This window comes from Poromitra crassiceps (genome assembly GCF_964638095.1).
Source record: "Poromitra crassiceps genome assembly, chromosome: 17".
Classification (NCBI taxonomy): Eukaryota; Metazoa; Chordata; class Actinopteri; order Beryciformes; family Melamphaidae; genus Poromitra; species Poromitra crassiceps.
In genome coordinates, this window is record NC_139635.1 from 21,241,755 (window position 1) to 21,262,425 (window position 20,671).

A 20,671-nucleotide genomic window follows, 5' to 3' on the forward strand; every position below is an offset into this window, starting at 1 on the left:
TGTTCATAGGAGGTTTTATTCCACAATAACATCTCTGCAGAGAGGTCTCCTCTTGACTACATTTGTCAATGCAAGAGCCACGAGTCATTGTTACATCTCATCATATACTGAAACTATCGCACCCGCCCTCCACCTTGGATGCACAACAGAAAGTTTCCATGACGTCAATAGTTATCTGATGTTCACTAGAATACATAACAAATCCAGTCTATTCCCCAAAACAAGACACAGGTTCTCACAGGAACTTACATGTTCTCCTTGAACAGCAATCTTCTGCATTGATGAAGAACACAGTTCACAAAATACATCTTAGAATTGTCATAATTAATAATTAATCAATCAATAAACACTTGATCAATAATTTGCCATGACAATTCCACACTTTTGATAAGAATAAATCATTATTATCAATATTAAAAATAAATTATTGATAAGAAGCTAAAATTTCAAACACAGTCAAAGAAAACTAACATAACTATTATCCTTAACTTGTTAGATTTTTTTTTAAATCATCTCACACATCTATATAGATCAATATTTCCCTATGTGTTCACAATTACAATTAATAAGTCCTTACTTAACTGCATTTCGGTTACTTACTTACTTACTTAATACATACTTATGTTACAATGTATCATTTGCTCAAATCAAACTCTTGGCGATGCTAAATATCAAATCAAGCATGATCATTTACCCAATATTTCATAGCATAAACAAAGTGTGTCAGAGGCGATGGCCTTTTTATTGTTCCACACTTTTATCATTTCCCCCCCCCCCCCCCCCCCCCTAAGAACACACAGTTCACACATCCTATAGAGCACATTAGTCAGATTAAACTCTTGAAGCAAACCACTTTCTGGTAAATGGGCTCCTGTTCATTGGTGTTATATTCTGGGAGCCGAAGTCTGAGGCGGCACCTCCACTAAATCGTTTTGGCCCGCCCCCCACTTCCTCCTCCCGCGTCCACTCATATCAGCAAGCCGCTATTTACACCTCGTATGAAAACTTTCTCACAGGCTGCAAATGTTTTGGGAAACGGCTTGTTTCGGGTTTCTCACTTCAATTGTTGACTATTTCCAAACATCTGGCAGACTTCACACCAAGTGCACTTTGGCATACAGCCCGCTCAAAGGCTGGGAAATGAACCCGCGACCCAATTTTGATGCAAATGGTCAATTTGAGATAGCTCAATTTATAAGCTATCGATTTACACTAATGAAAAAAACTGCATTGTCTTACTTAAAGAACTTCCTATTAACCCACAAGTCATTTTTTACAAGTCCAAGTCATGTCTCAAGTCTTTGTCCTCATCTCTGTTACTTCCCCTGTTTCCTGCCACACCCTCCAAAGCACTTTATTACACACATTATCACAGTTCTTACACAAACCACGCAAAGTACGACTCTTAGCATCCCACTCATCATGGGGAAACCATCACGAAGGATGCACTCGCCCTAGTGCACCACACTGTCTGTCCTCAGCCATTCCTCCGGTGCTTCACAGGGTGTGCACCGCCTGTCCTCAAGCTCACGCATGTGTGTGTGTGTGCATGCAAAGACAAAGCCAACCGCGCCGGTGGCGGACGCGGGCAGGCTAGATCTCAGCATCCGATGTCCCAATCTGATTGTCCAATCTGCTTGTCCAATCTGCTTGTCCAATCTGATTGTCTCAGTCACACAGACACACAAAACACATTCACAACAACAAAAATTTTAAAAACAAAACAAAAAGCAACAAAACAAAAAACTGCCAGTCATTTGAAGACCAGCCACATTCCCCCTTTGACAGATGCGTTATTTAACGCATGTGTCAATTAATTTAGCAGGCTTTCTCTTTTTTTTTGAGAGAGAGAGAGAGACCCTTTAACTTGTCTCTGCCTCTGCTCGGTTTGGGAACCTCTCTTGGGAAATGTGTGTGCGCTAAACCATGTGCTTATCTAGAACAGCTGCACTTTTTCAAGGCTTCAGGCCGAGGGGGGGGGGGGGGGGGGGGGGATCTCAGTGCCTGTTCACAAAACATTACCTTTTCGCCTGGCATAAGAGTTTTCCAAGCTAAGTACGCTTTTCCTAAATAAAAAACATAACTTATATTTAACAGTACTGTAATAATGCAAAAAAGTACTTTTGCTCTGTGTGCATTGCATATACATAATGTGTGCAGTGTGTGATTCTCTTACTAAAACAATGGTTTCTCAAACAGCTGTAACATGCAAATGTTCATGTGTGTCATTACTTATCTGCTCATAATTGGTGTCTTTGGAGAAAATTCTGCTGTGAACGCCTCCACCCTCAACTGGCTTGCGTCTCCGGCCGTATCAGTCTCTCCCCTGTCATTGACCAGCGCCTCACACCTTTTCCGCTCCGTCTGGATTCGCTTCGCTTGAGTCCTCTCTGCTGTTAAACTGTCCAGGTCGGTAAACACACAGCGCATTGTTCATATCCCAAGGGCAGATGTTGTCCTGCTGGCGTCAACCTCCGGGCCAAGCCTATGAATCGGAAACTCAACGGCAGTTATATATTCTTTTACAGCAACCAAACCACTCATGATGCATTTCTGTAGCCCGTCACACCGGTGTGGTCAAACACTTACACGGGAGGGAGAGATAAATCTCTCCCATTGCTGGCCGCTAGCTGCGGTGTTCAGAGCTGTAGTAGTGGCTGCGGATGTTGCTGCCGGTTCCCTGGCTGAAGCCTGCCCGGAGTGTTGATGGTCTGCGCTTGGTCCTGGACTGCTGGTGGTCTTCAGTGTAGTTGAGCCTGGCGCTGACTCTCAGTCTGCTGCATGATGGTGGTGAGGCGCGGGTCAATTCCAGGTCAAGACCTTTTAAGACACATTAAGAGACACTAGCGAAAGGTTAAACTCCTCACATGATAAATGAAAATGTATGTATGTATGTATGGTATGTATGTATTGCTTCCGGCTTTGACGGCAATATAGGAGAATACTGTCCTTTCTCTTCCCCTTCATTATAAATGTGTTGCTGTTGTTTTCTGTGGTTTTTCAAAAACCACCTAGGCCATAACTTTTATACAGTCAGTGTTCCCTCTAAATGTGGTGTGTAGGTCTGCTTGAGATAAATGTGCTTTCCTGGTGTGTATTTAGACCTCTTGCAAATACAAACCCATAGCTCCTTGTGAGCTTTCTCTAAACAACTGTGGTTTTGTTTGTGTGTGCGAAATCAAAACCAATACCTTGTGATATTACCAATAAAAACAAAATAACAACCAATCCCTCTTTTGTAGGCAGGTATGGGTTAAAATAAAACCCACTGTGGATCCACATAACAAAATAAACAACCCCGTTTGTCCCCTGCCGGCCGGCTTATCTACTCACATATGGACGTTTAAGCCCCAAAATAAAAAGTTTAATTTGTGATTTTTCTCCCTCTCATTTTTCTCATTCAGAAATTTCTCATTCATTTCTCAGTCATTTCCCATTCATTTCCCATTCATTTCCCATTCATTTTTCTCATTTTTTTCTTCCTCAATGAGCCTCACTGCTCAGTTTCACCCACACTCTCCCCTTTTTTTTTTTTTTTTTTTTTTCAAAGGAAAGAGACCTTTTGAAAACAACTTTTCTTTTTTTCTTTTTTCTTTTTTTGCAAATGAATGGTAAGAATTTTCCCAATGCTTTGAATTTGTAATTGTATCCCTTCTATTATAACTACATATTATTTATACCTCCTTTCGCAAAACTCAGGTCTGGGTATGTGTTTTTTTCCACTTTATACTGCAGTTTTAGACGCTAAAGTAATACCTTTCAACCCGCGTCGACGCTAAGTAATACCTTTCAACCCGCGTCTACTGTTGCCCGTCGACAACAGGCCAGTTTTTTTTCTCGAAAACCATGCCCAAAACGAGTCGGCTCTAGTAAGCTCCCCTTACACGTGCGCCCCTCTAACGCAGCACCTCACCCTCTAGGCAGTGAGTATATCCGAAACAGCAATAGTGAGTTTTATCTAATATTATCTCACACGAGCATTCCCAGGATACATCGCACCCCCCTCAAAGGCAAAAGATTGCCCAGGCAGAAGTTACATCCGTTTTCCACTACACAATCCCCCAGACCTGCAGCTTTTAACAGTAGTTACAATTGTCTATTTTTAGAACCAATTGTATAACATTATTCTAAATTTCACAGCTGCTCAATTTGACATAAAATTGATCAATCAACATTGCATTCAGTGTGTATTTGCCTCACCAGGTTCCGCAGATCACAGCGCTGGGCTACATTCCTCCGCATGTCGACCCCTGCTCTCTTAGAATTAAGCGAGGTTTCAGGTCCAACTCTGACAGGAGGTTAGCACCAGTCGACATGCCAGAGGTCCGCATCCCACACGTGAGATCCCGTAGACGAGCCCCCAAGTGTGGAGGCAAAATTTGCTGCAATGCCCTGCTGCTTCATCAATAATGAGATATCCGTTTTAAATGTTCATAGGAGGTTTTATTCCACAATAACATCTCTGCAGAGAGGTCTCCTCTTGACTACATTTGTCAATGCAAGAGCCACGAGTCATTGTTACATCTCATCATATACTGAAACTATCGCACCCGCCCTCCACCTTGGATGCACAACAGAAAGTTTCCATGACGTCAATAGTTATCTGATGTTCACTAGAATACATAACAAATCCAGTCTATTCCCCAAAACAAGACACAGGTTCTCACAGGAACTTACATGTTCTCCTTGAACAGCAATCTTCTGCATTGATGAAGAACACAGTTCACAAAATACATCTTAGAATTGTCATAATTAATAATGAATCAATCAATAAACACTTGATCAATAATTTGCCATGACATCACCATAGCAACTTATGCTCTACGGCTAACCTGCTTGTAGCAGGTTAAGTTCAGAGGATAAGATCAAAACCCATGAAAGACCCACCTGCTTACTAATCAGCTCTCTGGAAACAGCGAGTCACCATTCATATGGTCCCCATATGAAAAATACATTGCATTCAAATGAAAAAGAAAAAAGAAAAAAAAAGGCTCCTGTTGAATTAATCAAGGACTAAAGCCTTGCACTTGTTGCAGGCTACATTTAAATTAAGCCCTACTTAACCACTTTGGAATATGTTATATATTCATTTTTGTGCTCTCAAGTAGCCTAGATACGTTGTTTGACCCCGCCGATCGATTGCAGCTGAATGGTGAGTGGAGAAATATCACTAAACCGGAATAAAAAGATTTCAATCATGAAAGGCCAGTTGGTAGGATTTAACAAACTTTATTTAGCAATCGGCATGCATGGTAAATACTTTGGCGCATGACTCCATTGGCCAGTGGCGCTGCTCTTGAGGCAAGAGGAGGACTGCATAGGCTAGGAGCAGGCGCGGACTGCATAATCGGGCACGTCGGGCAAATGCCCGGTGGCCTGGCCTGGCCTGGCCTGCAAAAAAAAAAAAAAATCGGGCTTCAAACAGCCCAAATTTAGCTTCAAACGACCCAAATCTGACTTCAAACGGCCCAAATTGGGCTTCAAACGGCCCAAATCTGGCTCCAAACGGCCCAAATTGGGCTTCAAACGGCCGCCCTTCGGACGCCGGCACGCGCGTCGGCCCGTATCAGCCTGGCCTGCTTGCTATCTAATGCCTGGCCTGAATTACAATCCCAGTCCGCCCCTGGCTAGGAGATCCCCCCCCCGTAGGCGATCTCCTAGCTAGCTGCTGCTATGATCAGCCAGAGAGAGAGAGGTGACGTAGAACGCTTGCTATATATATGAGAGTTAACCAGAGATGGGCACTTGAGACTTGGTGACTTGGACTCGAGTCGACTCGAGTCCCTGTTTTGATGACTTGTGACTTGACTTGACAAAAACATAAATGACTTGAGACTTACTTGGACTTGGAAGTTAAAGACTCGAGACTTGACTTGAGAGGTGATGACTTGGATGACTTGTTTGTGTTTGTCTGTTTCAATAATCAAATCATAACGTAACATTGTCCAAGTTTCTCTGTCTGTCCGGTATGCGTCAGTCAGTGCATGGGGAGTGCAAGGTGGAACGGCATTAGGAGGAGACGGAGAGAGGAGCTTGACGGACAGCCAGTCACCCAATCACCACAATCCCATAAGGAGGATCATGACTGAGTCATCCAATGACAATTGTCATCCAGTCATGCTCCTCCTTATAGCATTGTCGTGATTGGATGACTGGCCGTCAATCAATCATCTCACTGGATTGCACACAGCTGCAATATTCTTCAAACAGGCAGAAGGGACAGGGGCGGAATCTAACAACGTTTGATGTTGTAGTCTGGCTGTCAGTGTTTCACTGTTTAACAGTGATTGAGAGGAAATATTTATTAAATACTTTTGGCCAGCGGTGGGCCAGCGCAGGCTTGTAGAGACTATCGGTTCGATCTGTAGACTGCGAGCACGCCAAGAGATCTTAAAATATTATGCACAAGCTTGCGCAACACGGTCTCCAAAGTTCCCAATCATCCTACAACTTGTTCTAGTTGTTTGATGTATATATACCCCCCCTAAAAATGTGCTTTAGACTTAGGGTGTTAATTCATATAGTACATTTTTTTATTTTAATTTTGGCCAACATTGAAATATTACAACTTGTGGTAAAAAAATTGGTAAAAATAAATATTACTATCTACCACTTATTTAGCTTCATTTGGTTGCTTCCTTGTCAACCACAATGCATCTTGGGACATTATGCAAATGTATGTGTCAGCCCTGGATTGGAGGGGGGAGAGGAACATGTTGTCAGCTGTGTGTGTGTGTGTGTGTGTGTGTGTGTGTGTGTGTGTGTGTGTGTGTGTGTGTGTGTGTGTGTGTGTGTGTGTGTGTGTGTGTGTGTGTGTGTGTGTGTGAGAACAATGCTTTTCTGCACTGGCATATACAGTATATGCTAGGTTTCCAGCCTTGTTTATATTAATATGTTTTGATTGAGAAGAGGTAAATACTGTAAGTTTAAGCTATTTGTTTTTGTTTGATTACATTGTAGTATGTCAGCCTGTCACTAATTCACTGTTTAAAACTGACGTGGCAGATTTTTTACTGAGAAGCAGTTCAGAAATAAATAAGCGTTTGTAAAGTTATTTGACTTTTGTTTGATTACATTTATTTCACTGAATATCAATGATTAGAACACAAATTAAATTCGTCATACTTTTTGAATGGGTTAGATACTGTAAATTGGCCAATAATATCACCACTATTAGACAGGTATTAATACCATGTCTTTTTTCTTTATAAAGAAAGGTAAGACTGCAGTATTTGGGCATGGGGAAAAAAAGTGACCTGACTTGGGACTTGACTTGCCTTAACTAAGGACTCGACTTGACTTGACTTGACAAAACCTGTGACTTGACTTGACTTGACTTGCCCAAATCAAAATGACTTGGGACTTGCTTGAGACTTGGACCAAATGACTTGGGACTTACTTGAGCCTTGGACCAAAGTGACTTGGTCCCATGTCTGGAGTTAACTGACGTCATATCTGACGTCATTGCAGACGTCATACTTGGACTTTGACTGACCACGTCATACTAGAACTTGACTGACGTCAGGGGGTGATCGGGTTATGCATGAGTGGCCTTCTGCTTGAAATTTGGTCTGGAGACCTACATAAACGTCTCCAAAGCGCACGGAGCTGAGGCTGACGTTGGGTTGGAAATGGTCATACATGCTAGAATAGCATACTACATCTAAGCAATTTAATATGGGATCGCCTGCACACAGGCGATCCCATATTAAGATGATTCATATCTAGGCTACTCCTGCATTTTGCAGCTGCAACTGTGTTGCTTTTGGCCTGTATGATGTGATTGAACTTCATATTTCCAGCATCATTATATGAAATATGGAGATATGCGACTCTGCTGACAATAGCCTATATATGTGACCACAAAATAGGCTATTTTTTATAAATGAAATCTATGCCTGCACGTACCGTGTCGATTCAGTTCAAGCCTTTTTTTATTTTATTATCATTCTTTTTTTTTATTGATTAGCCTATAGGAATTATTCAATCAGTGCAACTAAACACATCATGAGATCATTATTATTCATTGAGCCTAAATGGTCTATACTGCCCTGCAAAGCTAAAAGGGGGTAACTCAATTTTTGTCAAAAATTAGTTTTTGTCATTTTTGGAACATTGAAGATCTGCTTTATCATGTGGAAAAATATCTTGAGTCAATTTTGTTGTTTTTTGGAGAAAATAGGGGGTCATATTTACAGTAACTTCCAAAAGCCCTAGAAAAGCCAAGCAAGACTGAGATAACATCAGTTACGGTTGTTTCGTTTGGTTTGACTGCACTCCGAGTGCTCTGCCCTGCAACGCAAAAAGGGGGTAACTCACCAGAATGTTCAGGTTGAGTTGAGGTATGAGTTACATTACTGGGCAGGCCTAATGTCATGATTGTGACATCGGACCAATACCACCCCCACCCACACAGACACCCACAATAACTCCCAAGGTTGCCAGCTCATACGGCATTAACCCCCTAACCCTTATACATTAACCCGCGAGGCACCTCATATGACATTAACCCCCGAGGCACCAGCTCATACCACATTTACCCCCGAGGCTCCAGCTCATACAACATTATCCCCAGAGACGCCAACTCATATGACATTAACACATTGAGTGCCAAGGACGTCTGTGGACGTCCTAAAAAAAAGTAACGAGGAGTGCCAAGGACGTCTGTGGACGTCCTAAAATCATAATTCATATTATTCCATAATTCTGCTGTTTAAGGTCGTACCTAGCCAGTGAGCATGAATCCCTTCAAGGGATCCAAAAGTAGCAAAATGCGAGCACACTCGGAGAGTGAACAAAGAGGTCCGGTGCACGGCACGGGTACAAATTAAACAAGAATAAGCCAGCACTCAAAAAAGTCCTTTTGAATATTTAATTTACCTCAGTCAGGATAGAACGGCACATACATGTTTCGGCCTTACGGCCTTCCTCAGTGTGGTGCAGTACAAGGCGGAGATGACGTTTATAAAGCATCACACCGGAAACAGCATCATTCATGTAAGATTACAATACACAATTAAATAAACCGGGTAAATGCACTCAAAACAGACGGGGAGAAGCTAGATAAAGACAAGTCAATATCAAACCTCATTGATAAATAGAAAACAAGGAAATATATTACAAACCTAGTTGCAACACAGAGCAGTGGTGTTCGAGATACAACGTGGTGATAAATACACCAAGGTCAGGCAACACACCAAGATCAAACAATTCAAGCTATCAAATAAACGATAGTGTAAAAGTTAAAATTAAAGAAAAAAGCAAAAAGCAAAATTACAGAAAGCAACCCAATAACAGTTCCTCATTCATACCTCTAGGGTGTTCTGTCTGTAGGGTGTGTATCCAATAAGCCTCTCTTTGTAAAAGAGTACGATCCCTGTCACCCCCTCTCTTAAGAGGAACGACTACCTCTATACCTAGAAATCTAAGGGAACATATATCATGACCAGCAGCATTAAAGTGCCTCGCTACAGCAGATTTGATGTCCTTGTTTCTGATATTGCTTTTGTGTTCCGTTATCCGGGTCTTGAGTTCTCTGGTCGTTTTTCCTATATAACATAGGCCACAAGGGCACTTCAGTAGGTACACTACATATTTAGTTTTACAGGAAATTCTATTTTTAATCAAATATTTCTTCCCCGAATGGGGATGACAGAAAGAATCGCCTTTGACCATGGCGTTACAATTGATGCAATTGGAACAGGGAAAATTACCATTCGGTACATGTGATAAGAAATGTGTCGGGCGTACAAAAGAATCGGCCCTCATCAATCGGTCCCTGATATTATTTGCACGTTTCAAAGCAAACAAAGGAGGCTTACTAAAGATATGTCCCACTTGTGGGTAATTTCGAAGAATGTGCCAGTGTTTCAAAATACATTTTTTAATGTCCTGAGAAGCAGGTGAAAACGTGGTGGCACACACAATGTTAAAATCACGGTCTGTGGAGGTTCTAGAGAGCAGCAAATCCTCTCTCTTTAACCCTCTCACCCTCTGGAGGCTGTTCTGTAGGTCCCTTTGGGTAAAGCCCTTTGCTCTGAACCTGTTACATAGATCCTGAGCCTGCTGTTCAAACATAGCATCTGTATTACAAATCCTCCTGACTCTGATTAATTGACTATATGGCAAACCCTTCTTGAGAGTGGGGGGGTGATAGCTTGAAAAGTCCAAAAAGCTATTTCTGTCAGTCTCTTTTCTATACACTCGTGTCATAAGGTGTTCAGATTTAGTGACCACCACATCCAGAAATGAGACTGACTCACGACTATGTTCTAGTGAGAATTTGATGGATGGTAGCCTGGAATCAATATAAAGTTTAAATTCTTCTAACTGAGAGAGTGTGCCTCGAAAAATGAAAAAGATGTCATCAATATACCTGAACCAGCATTCTAACAGTGTCTTGAAAGGGTTATTTTGGTAAACAAAGCTTTGTCAAAGTTATGTCTGAGAATGAGTTCAAATTCATGCTACAGAAACACCCTGTACGCCCTTTGTTCTATACACTGCCCAAGATCCATAAAAGCTGTATCCAGCCAGTCCCCGGCCGCCCCATTGTGGCAGGGACACAGTCCCTTACTGAACCTGTCTCACAGTACCTGGACCGACACATCAAATCAATGGTGTCCTTGCTTCCATCCTATTTGAAGGAAACAACTGATTTTTTGAATAAATTGAGTACAGTACAGCTTACTGATGATCAAATATTTCTCTGTACGATGGATGTCAACAGCCTATACACCAATGTTCCCCATGTCGAGGGTTTACAGGCACTGTCATGTTTTTTGAACAAGAGAGAGAATCTCACACCTCCTACTGACTTTCTGTTAGAATTGTCCAGACTGGTCGTTGACTGCAATTATTTCAGATTTGAAAACTCTTATTACCTGCAATGTCAGGGGGTATCCATGGGGAGTCCCTGTTCCCCTAATTATGCCAATTTATTCATGGGTAAATTTGAAGAGGATTTTGTTTACCAAAATAACCCTTTCAAGACACTGTTAGAATGCTGGTTCAGGTATATTGATGACATCTTTTTCATTTTTCAAGGCACACTCTCTCAGTTAGAAGAATTTAAACTTTATATTGATTCCAGGCTACCATCCATCAAATTCTCACTAGAACATAGTCGTGAGTCAGTCTCATTTCTGGATGTGGTGGTCACTAAATCTGAACACCTTATGACACGAGTGTATAGAAAAGAGACTGACAGAAATAGCTTTTTGGACTTTTCAAGCTATCACCCCCCCACTCTCAAGAAGGGTTTGCCATATAGTCAATTAATCAGAGTCAGGAGGATTTGTAATACAGATGCTATGTTTGAACAGCAGGCTCAGGATCTATGTAACAGGTTCAGAGCAAAGGGCTTTACCCAAAGGGACCTACAGAACAGCCTCCAGAGGGTGAGAGGGTTAAAGAGAGAGGATTTGCTGCTCTCTAGAACCTCCACAGACCGTGATTTTAACATTGTGTGTGCCACCACGTTTTCACCTGCTTCTCAGGACATTAAAAAATGTATTTTGAAACACTGGCACATTCTTCGAAATGACCCACAAGTGGGACATATCTTTAGTAAGCCTCCTTTGTTTGCTTTGAAACGTGCAAATAATATCAGGGACCGATTGATGAGGGCCGATTATTTTGTACGCCCGACACATTTCTTATCACATGTACCGAATGGTAATTTTCCCTGTTCCAATTGCATCAATTGTAACGCCATGGTCAAAGGCGATTCTTTCTGTCATCCCCATTCGGGGAAGAAATATTTGATTAAAAATAGAATTTCCTGTAAAACTAAATATGTAGTGTACCTACTGAAGTGCCCTTGTGGCCTATGTTATATAGGAAAAACGACCAGAGAACTCAAGACCCGGATAACGGAACACAAAAGCAATATCAGAAACAAGGACATCAAATCCGCTGTAGCGAGGCACTTTAATGCTGCTGGTCATGATATATGTTCCCTTAGATTTCTAGGTATAGAGGTAGTCGTTCCTCTTAAGAGAGGGGGTGACAGGGATCGTACTCTTTTACAAAGAGAGGCTTGTTGGATACACACCCTACAGACAGAACACCCTAGAGGTATGAATGAGGAACTGTTATTGGGTTGCTTTCTGTAATTTTGCTTTTTGCTTTTTTCTTTAATTTTAACTTTTACACTATCGTTTATTTGATAGCTTGAATTGTTTGATCTTGGTGTGTTGCCTGACCTTGGTGTATTTATCACCACGTTGTATCTCGAACACCACTGCTCTGTGTTGCAACTAGGTTTGTAATATATTTCCTTGTTTTCTATTTATCAATGAGGTTTGATATTGACTTGTCTTTATCTAGCTTCTCCCCGTCTGTTTTGAGTGCATTTACCCGGTTTATTTAATTGTGTATTGTAATCTTACATGAATGATGCTGTTTCCGGTGTGATGCTTTATAAACGTCATCTCCGCCTTGTACTGCACCACACTGAGGAAGGCCGTAAGGCCGAAACATGTATGTGCCGTTCTATCCTGACTGAGGTAAATTAAATATTCAAAAGGACTTTTTTGAGTGCTTATGTGGCTTATTCTTGTTCCCTTCAAGGGATCACACGGCGCCACCTTAAACATCGTCACGGGAGCTGCGCCACCCACCTCAGATCCTTTACTTTGTACAGGAGACAGCGGAGAAAGCCGTGATCAAAGTGGAAACCGATGCATGCTTCAGCCAGAGCCGTATTGATTGCTCTGTCTGCAGCGGAGCGGACAGTTGGCTCGGCTGCATCCGTGCCCACAACTGAGCTCTTCTGCTTATATCTATCTTCTATCTATCTGTTTCTCCACATGATTCCCTGCCAGAAAGCCAGCACCCGAAGCCGAACGGCCAAGCCCTTTTCGTTCAGTCGCGTTTGGCACTTCCTTGTTGCGCGCTGGGATCTGTCCGGGGCAAAAACGAGTCTGTGAAACAGACTCTGTGCGTGTGGGGAGGAGCCCGCAGCTCGGGGGTGGAGGGGGGGGGGGGGGAGGGGGGTGGGGGGAGCAGGCTGCACAGAAACCACACTACGCCACCACATCAGAAAACACCAGCCAGAGTCAGTGAATGTGCTCGAAATTAGAGTGCAAAAAGTATTCATAAAAGTCACTATATCTTGAAAAGTAAAAAAAAAACGGCAGAAAACCCTTGAAAGTGCACTTCTTACAGAGGCTGTCATTTCATAATGGAACTGTCTAGAAACAAAATTTCTTCTTTGGAAGAAGCAGGAGTGTTCAATGTTTCATTCGAGTCCAGCCCTCTCAATATAACTCTAATAGAAAAAATTCTATAGCTGTTTTCAACTGAATGGAAGTGAATCTGGCACAGGCTCCAGACAATTTTACTGAAGCGCTGTGGCACTCAATGTGTTAACCCCCGAGGCGCCAGCTCATACGACATTAACCTCCGAGGCGCCAGCTCATAACACATTAACCCCGATGCGCCAGCTCATACAAATTTAACCCCCATTTTGCCAGCTCTTACAACATTAACTCCTGAGGCGCCAGCTCATATGACATTAACCCCCGAAGCGCCAGCTCATACCACATTAACCCAGAGGCAACGCGCATATGAAATTAACCCCGGAGGTGCCAGCTTATACGACATTAACCCCAGAGGCGTCGCTCATATGAAATTAACCCCAGAGGTGCCAGCTCATATGACATTAACCACTGAGGTACCAGCTCATACAACATTAACCCCCGAGGCGCCAGCTCATATGACATTAACCCCTGAGGTACCAGCTCGTACAACATTAACCCCCGAGGTGCCGCTCATATAAAATTAACCCCAGAGGTGCCAGCTCATACGGCATTATCCCCCGAGGTGCCAGCTCATACAACATTAACCCTCCAGGTACCAGCTCATACAACATTAACCCCCGAGGCGCCGCGCATATGAAATTAACCCCAGAGGTGCCAGCTCATATGACATTAACCCCCGAGGCACCAGCTCATATGACATTAACCACTGAGCTACCAGCTCATACAAGATTAACCCCTGAGGCACCAGCTCATGACATTAACCCCTGAGGTACTAGCTCATACAACATTAACCCCCGAGGTGCCACTCATATGAAATTAACCCCAGATGTGCCAGCTCATACGACATCAACCCCCCAGGAGCCAGCTCATACGACATTAACGCCCGAGGCGCCAATACACAGACCAGGCCCGGCTCCAGACCCACATGACAGAGGGGGCCCGTCATTTGCTTGGGGGGGCCAGAGGCCTGGGGGGGAAATTGGGCGTTTTCTTTTTTCCAGTATTTTATTTTTCAATTTTTCAGAGCATAAGAACAAAAAGAAGCTCAGACACAGGAAGAAGAAGAAAAAATATATACATATATATTATCAACATTCCAACACCACAATGGTGCTACCAGGCGCATAATAAGGTGCTTATGTTATGTGCTTATATAAGAGGTGTTGCACATGGGACTACCACGCAAAGGGTCCATGAGAGAACAGCTGGGCAAGTTACTTGTCGCTTTTAACCTCAGCCAGGAACAGGTCCCATGATAGTGATGAACATTTATTCAGTGAGTTGGTCCTCAGGAACCTGAGTCTCTCTCCATACATATAACTGAGACCATATCCATCAGCCACAGCTGAAAGGAAGGCAGAGAGGGGAATATCTTATTTTAAATGACTAGCTCACTCACTAGCATTGCAGGCACATGCAAATAGCACGAACAACACAACAGCTGCAGCAAGCAAGAGCATATTGTAGTGACAAATTATATTATTATTATTACTGATTGATATCTGACTTTATATTGCACATCTGTATAGCTTTTTTAATTAATTATGTTAAATACATAATATATATAATACCTGTATATTATATAGTATTATTCTATTATTATTATTACTGATTGATATCTGACTTTATATTGCACATCTGTATAGATTTTTAAATTAATTATGTTAAATACATAATATGTATTTAGGGAAGATATTTAGGGAAGCTTATGTGCTTGCCTTGTGTGAAGTTGCCGGATCTTAGGTAAGGGCTCACGGGCAGTGATCGGTTAGAACCACAGAGATGTCTTTCAAGCTTTAATGAAGTATCAGGCAGATAGGAGCAATGCAGAAGCCACGTACAGAGCTTACAGATTGCAGGAAGGGAACATAGGACCAAGACAATACCATAACAGAACAACACCTTTTTATACCCCCCCACATTCGATGTATGACATCGTTGGTGATGTCACAACGTCCGGGGAGGTATGACATCATCGGTGACCTCATAAAGTCACATCTGCCATCACAGTCAGCCTAGAACGTCTGACATCGCTGATGACCTCACAGGTGAACTCTGACATCATCATCGATGATGTCACGGCGGTGTCATCATCATTACGTCGTTGGCGCCTTGCTTCGTGGGCGTCAATTGCCCCAAGAACAGGCCTGATGGTGGGCCATTACGGACCATTTTCTACAGCCGCCCTCAGATCTCAGATTCCTGTGGGGAATCTGTATTCTTCCAGAAATGGCAGAAATGGCCCTCCAGTCCCACCTGGTATAGGCAGGGCTCGGTTGATTAGTCTGGCAGTGAGGGGGGCTGTGGTCCGCTTGGCCACCGGCCGGATGTAGGTACGGGTCTACACGTTGTTGTCCAGTCCAGGGGAAAGTTTGGTGACTGGCCCCATCGGCCAAAGTGTGTGCAGGAGCTGGGGGTCTACCCAGCAACTGCTGTAGTGAGGGGCCTCTGGTGGCTTGAGTTTCCAGTTGAGGAAACTCAGCGGCGTGAGGTCAGCGAGGAAGCAGTTGTCTGCCCTCATTGGAGGGAAGCCTCGGCCTTACTATAGTCCTCGGCCGTTAGTGCCTCGTTGGCCGCCCCGTGAAACGCCGGTGTGGTATCCTCGATGAGGGCACCGAAGCTCGTACACTCCTCCGGCAGAGGTGTAGTGCTATCTAGAGAAGTGGGGGAACGCACCTATATGGGGAACACCTGCACACGCACAGGTCCCAACAAAGCGCCCCAAATTGCAATGGGGTGATTAACGCTAACTTTTGATTCAACCGCGTTGAAAAGAAACACGCTTTTAACATTGTTTCTTCATGCTTGTAAACGTACCTTTTTAGCAGCTGGTCCGAAAAATGAAAGGATGTTTGGCTGCCTTTTTCATCTTTACTTGTTATAGTGAGGTACTGGTGGAAAAAAAAATATTTTGATGCTGAAAAAGCCAGTATGTTTCAGTATAGCTTTTATTAAACTGAGGTTTCCCCCGCGCTGTAGCTAGTTAAGGTGGAATGTTTCCTTTTCCTTCAAGCCACGAGTTGATGCTGTGTGAATCATTCAGCCCACCTTAACTCATTCACCGCCAAAGACGTCTTTGACGTGTTATCAGAAATAGCCCTCCCCGCCAATGACGTGTTTGACGTGTTTTTGTTTTTATTAGTACAGAGCGTAGTTCAAACACTTCCCCAGCCTGTGACATGTTTTCAGGTCCTTAGCCACAAAGGCAAGCCGACAACACGTTATCAAACACATACCGCAGCTGTTGTTTTGAAATTAGCAGGAGGAAAAACAGAGAACAGAGAAATGCGCTTCCTTGTTGCAGAGGAGAAACGCCATTGAAATGCCCCTCGGCGCGCTGCAGAGCTGATCGGCTGGTAGTCAAACCCGTGACCAACATGATCGATCCTGGTCCCTGGACCCCGTTCCTATGTGCCAGCCCGAAAGAGACGAGACGGAGTCACAACTGTGTGAGGAGGAGAACAGCAGCCTCGCCACAGAAATGGCTTTCACACAGAGCCAAGCAGCAGAGCAGCACGGCCACTTTCCTGTCGAGAGCGAGGAAGACTGGATTCCAATGCGACAGGACCCGGATGATCTCGCGGTAAGGAGTGTGTGTGTGTGTGTGTGTGTGTGTGTGTGTGTGTGTGTGAGAGAGACTACACTGATCTCTGCATTCTATTCTATGATCACACTCACTCACACTGAGTAAACTGTATTGTTGAATGTAAAAAAAGCACATCATGTATATATATATTTTTTTTTTTTCATTTGTGTCATAACGAATAATATTTACATGTCTGATGTCAATACAGTTCAAAATAAAATAATTGAGAGCGAGTTCTGCCTGAGATTGTGTGATTTAGAAAAATGCCATTTTCTGCAATTTCTTTTCTCAGAGAGACCTTTTTGGTGAAAACAGGGTGTATATAAATGGCTATAAGTAGAGTACAGAACATGCTAAAAGCTCACTTTTTTTTTCCTGGTGAACCCAGAGACGTACATCTTCATTTTGAGGTATTGCAAATCACTTTGGTGCTAATAGATAATTTACTGTGGGTCTTGAAATACAACAATTATGAAAATCTTTGGCCTGTGCTAAATATTGGCAGTCCTAAACTGGCCATGAATGAGTTAAATATAGTTAAGGTGGAATGTTTCCTTCTTTCTTCAAGCCGCGAGTTGATGCTGTGTGAATAATTCAGCCCACCTTAAAAGGTGGAATGTTTCCTTCTTTCTTCAAGCCGCGAGTTGATGCTGTGTGAATAATTCAGCCCACCTTAAATATAGGACGAATGACAATGTTGTCAAGTTTCACTCGTTTTATTGGCTCCACATGCACACACACACACTGACACACACAAAACACTCCTTGGAGAAGTATGGGAACGCCGTTCCCACGCGTTCTGCCGGGACTACACCTATGTCCTCCGGCATGGGGGGAGCCGGCCTGAGGCCACAGTAACTTGGCTTCCTCAACTCCTCGCCCTGATCCGAGGTTGTGTGGAGTTGGGGTGTCTCTGGCCAGCGATCTGGGCTGAGAGGAAGGAAGGGGGGTCTGCAACCCGACGGCTGGTGGTGAGTGTGGGAAGGGGCCTTCCCCGAGTAATGTCGACCGCAACAGCTACCTGCCGTTGCGGTAGCTCGTCCTCCCACTCTTTCCAGGCCTGCAGCAGTGTCTCGGGTAGGACTGGGTCATCCCAGTCCCGTCTCCTTTTCCATAGGTGCTGTATGAGTAGGACAAGATGGATCCTCCCGAACTGATGGAGGGGCCGATTCCTCAGGCGGAATTTCTGCTGCAGGGCGGTGATGGGGTAAGTTTGCTCGCCTAGACCAAGGTTCGGTTCCGTAAAGGCTCTCTTGGTGCGATAGGTCTGCTCTGGGCAAATTGCCGGCGAGACGATGAGGGAGACGGCCACCCTGTGAAGCATCTGGGGCTCCTGCCTCACCGTCCACAAAGGCATGTCCTCTGGCTGGCCTGTAAGGGCCAGCTGCTGTGCTGCTGAGTGTAGGAGCACGGTCCACTCTGAGCCGTCGTCCATTATGGCGTAGGTGTCCAGCCTCTGGCCCCTAGAGGGAGCCGGGTGGCCTCTTCTTTCTGGGGGAATGGGCTTGGGGCCCGTTCTTGGCTTCCTCTGCTCAGAATTCTTGGCATCCCTAGAGGCCTTGGCTGGAGTTGTCTCCATGAGCCCGGGCAGGGCCAGGAGGTGAATTCTGGGAATAGGTAATCGTGATGGCTGGTCCCGCCCTCTGGGGGGGTCCCAGCTGTCGTGTCCGGCTATCTTGTGGGAATGATTGATGCCGGCCGGCTGACTGTGCCCCGTGCTGTTGGTCCCAACGTTCGCCATGCCTACCTGAGTGTGGGGTATCCCAGTGGCGGGCTCGGCCGCCCCGTTGCACTCTATTGCATGCTCAGGGTCGGCGACCTTTGTCGGCGGACGTGTCCTGGGTGCGGGTGTTGGTGGCGTTGGCAATGGCCATTGCCCTTGTCTGGGCAGTGGAACAGGGGGTTCCATAGTTTGGGTCGTTGGCTCTGGAGCTGCCGTGCTGACCTGGTCGTGGGAGGTGCGAGGCACGGGTGAAATGTTGAGCCGGTGTGCGGGCACCGGTGAAGTGGGTGGCGCCCTCCAGGGTGCTAACCCTGAGGCCGGTACGCACGCCTGCCTCTGGTCTTGGGAGGCGGGAGGCACAGGTGGAACTGCCGGGTCCCCGGCAAACAGTTGGGCCCGAAACTTGGTGGCTTTCTGCGCCTGCTCCGCTTGCCGCAGGCATCGGCTTCTCTCCAGGCGGTGAGTGATCCGCTCTCTGGCTCGGAGGGCGTCCGCCTGGATCTGCTGGGCCTCAGCGTGGGCCCGTTGTGCCGCTCTGGTTCGCTCGGTCAGCCGGTTGTACTCATCAGCTTCCTCCTCCTCCGTGATTTGGTGGTGGAGGGTCTCGGTTGCCAATAGTGCCTTGTATTCCTCGTAAGCTGCCGCTCGGGCTGAGGAGGAGGAGTGGGCGGAGGCGTATGAACGTACGGTTGAACGTGAGCTGGCGCTAGAGTGTCGTGATGCGCTATGGTGACTGCGGTGGCTAGCGCTATGATGGTGAGAGTGATGACTCCTGCGCCCGCTGGGGCTGCAGGCGTTGCTGTCCGGACTTGACTGGCGGCCAACTTGATGGGACCTGCCAGTGTGTTGGGATTCCTTGAAGTATTCAATGATGTCCCGGTTGGTGTCCCTTTGGCGCGCGATCTTATGGTCGAACTCAGCCCTTGTCTGGGCTACATCGGCCCTTGCCTGGGCTACCTGAGCAGGGAGTCGGTTTTCCTGGTGGCTGCGGGTGAGCTCTAACCTGACGCTGCCAGATGGACGGTATAGCTCCACATACGTTTCACTAAACTAGTCGATCTGGGAATGCAGTAACCAGACGCGCTGATGGAGGCGGGCACTTTTTCCAAGCTACTTGGCAGGTGATTGGATGACCCATCTGTCTATCACCGCTGGTGGGTGTTAACTTCAACCAATCAGATCGCCGAAGGTGCCTGTGCATGATCTCCGTGGTATTCATTGATTGAGTCCTCACGGTCGTAAAGTCACCTTCGAAGCATTTAGTTTGATTATAACGAACTAGTTGTGTGGCTTAGCCTTCCCAAATGTTGAGGGTCGTTTTTTAGAATTTAATACATAGAATTGGGAACATTACATTCAATTTCATTCAGACTGCCTGTCACTTCCGCGGCGGCAGCCATGTTGACGAGTGAAAAGAACTACAAAGACCATATACCCACTACTTGCCCAGACGAGCCTGAGCCCACCTACGGCTGCCGCTGATTGGTCGGGCCGGCATGGTTCGACCAATCATCTTAACTGCCTGTGCATGACAAGATGGATACGTCGAGAGAATCTCTTTTGATCTCGCGAGGTTATCCATCTTGCAAGCAAGGTTAGGTGAGCTCCTCCCCCTGGTGGAACGTCTGGGAGTGTAGGGGGACCGGCCCCTGACTACTCGTTTCGGACCGCTGGGGAAGGAATTGCTCCTCTGGTGGGTGGGGTGCCGGACCCAGAGCGAGCTCACCTGACTCCTGTTCCATCTCGGAGCGTCGTAAGTCCTCGGATCCGCTCGAAGGACCAGTTTGTAGGGAAGCTTATGTGCTTGCCTTGTGTGAAGTTGCCGGATCTTAGGTAAGGGCTCACGGGCAGTGATCGGTTAGAACCACAGAGATGTCTTTCAAGCTTTAATGAAGTATCAGGCAGATAGGAGCAAGGCAGAAGCCACGTACAGAGCTTACAGATTGCAGGAAGGGAACATAGGACCAAGACAATACCATAACAGAACAACACCTTTTTATACCCCCCCACATTCGATGTATGACATCGTTGGTGATGTCACAACGTCCGGGGAGGTATGACATCATCGGTGACCTCATAAAGTCATGATGTCACGGC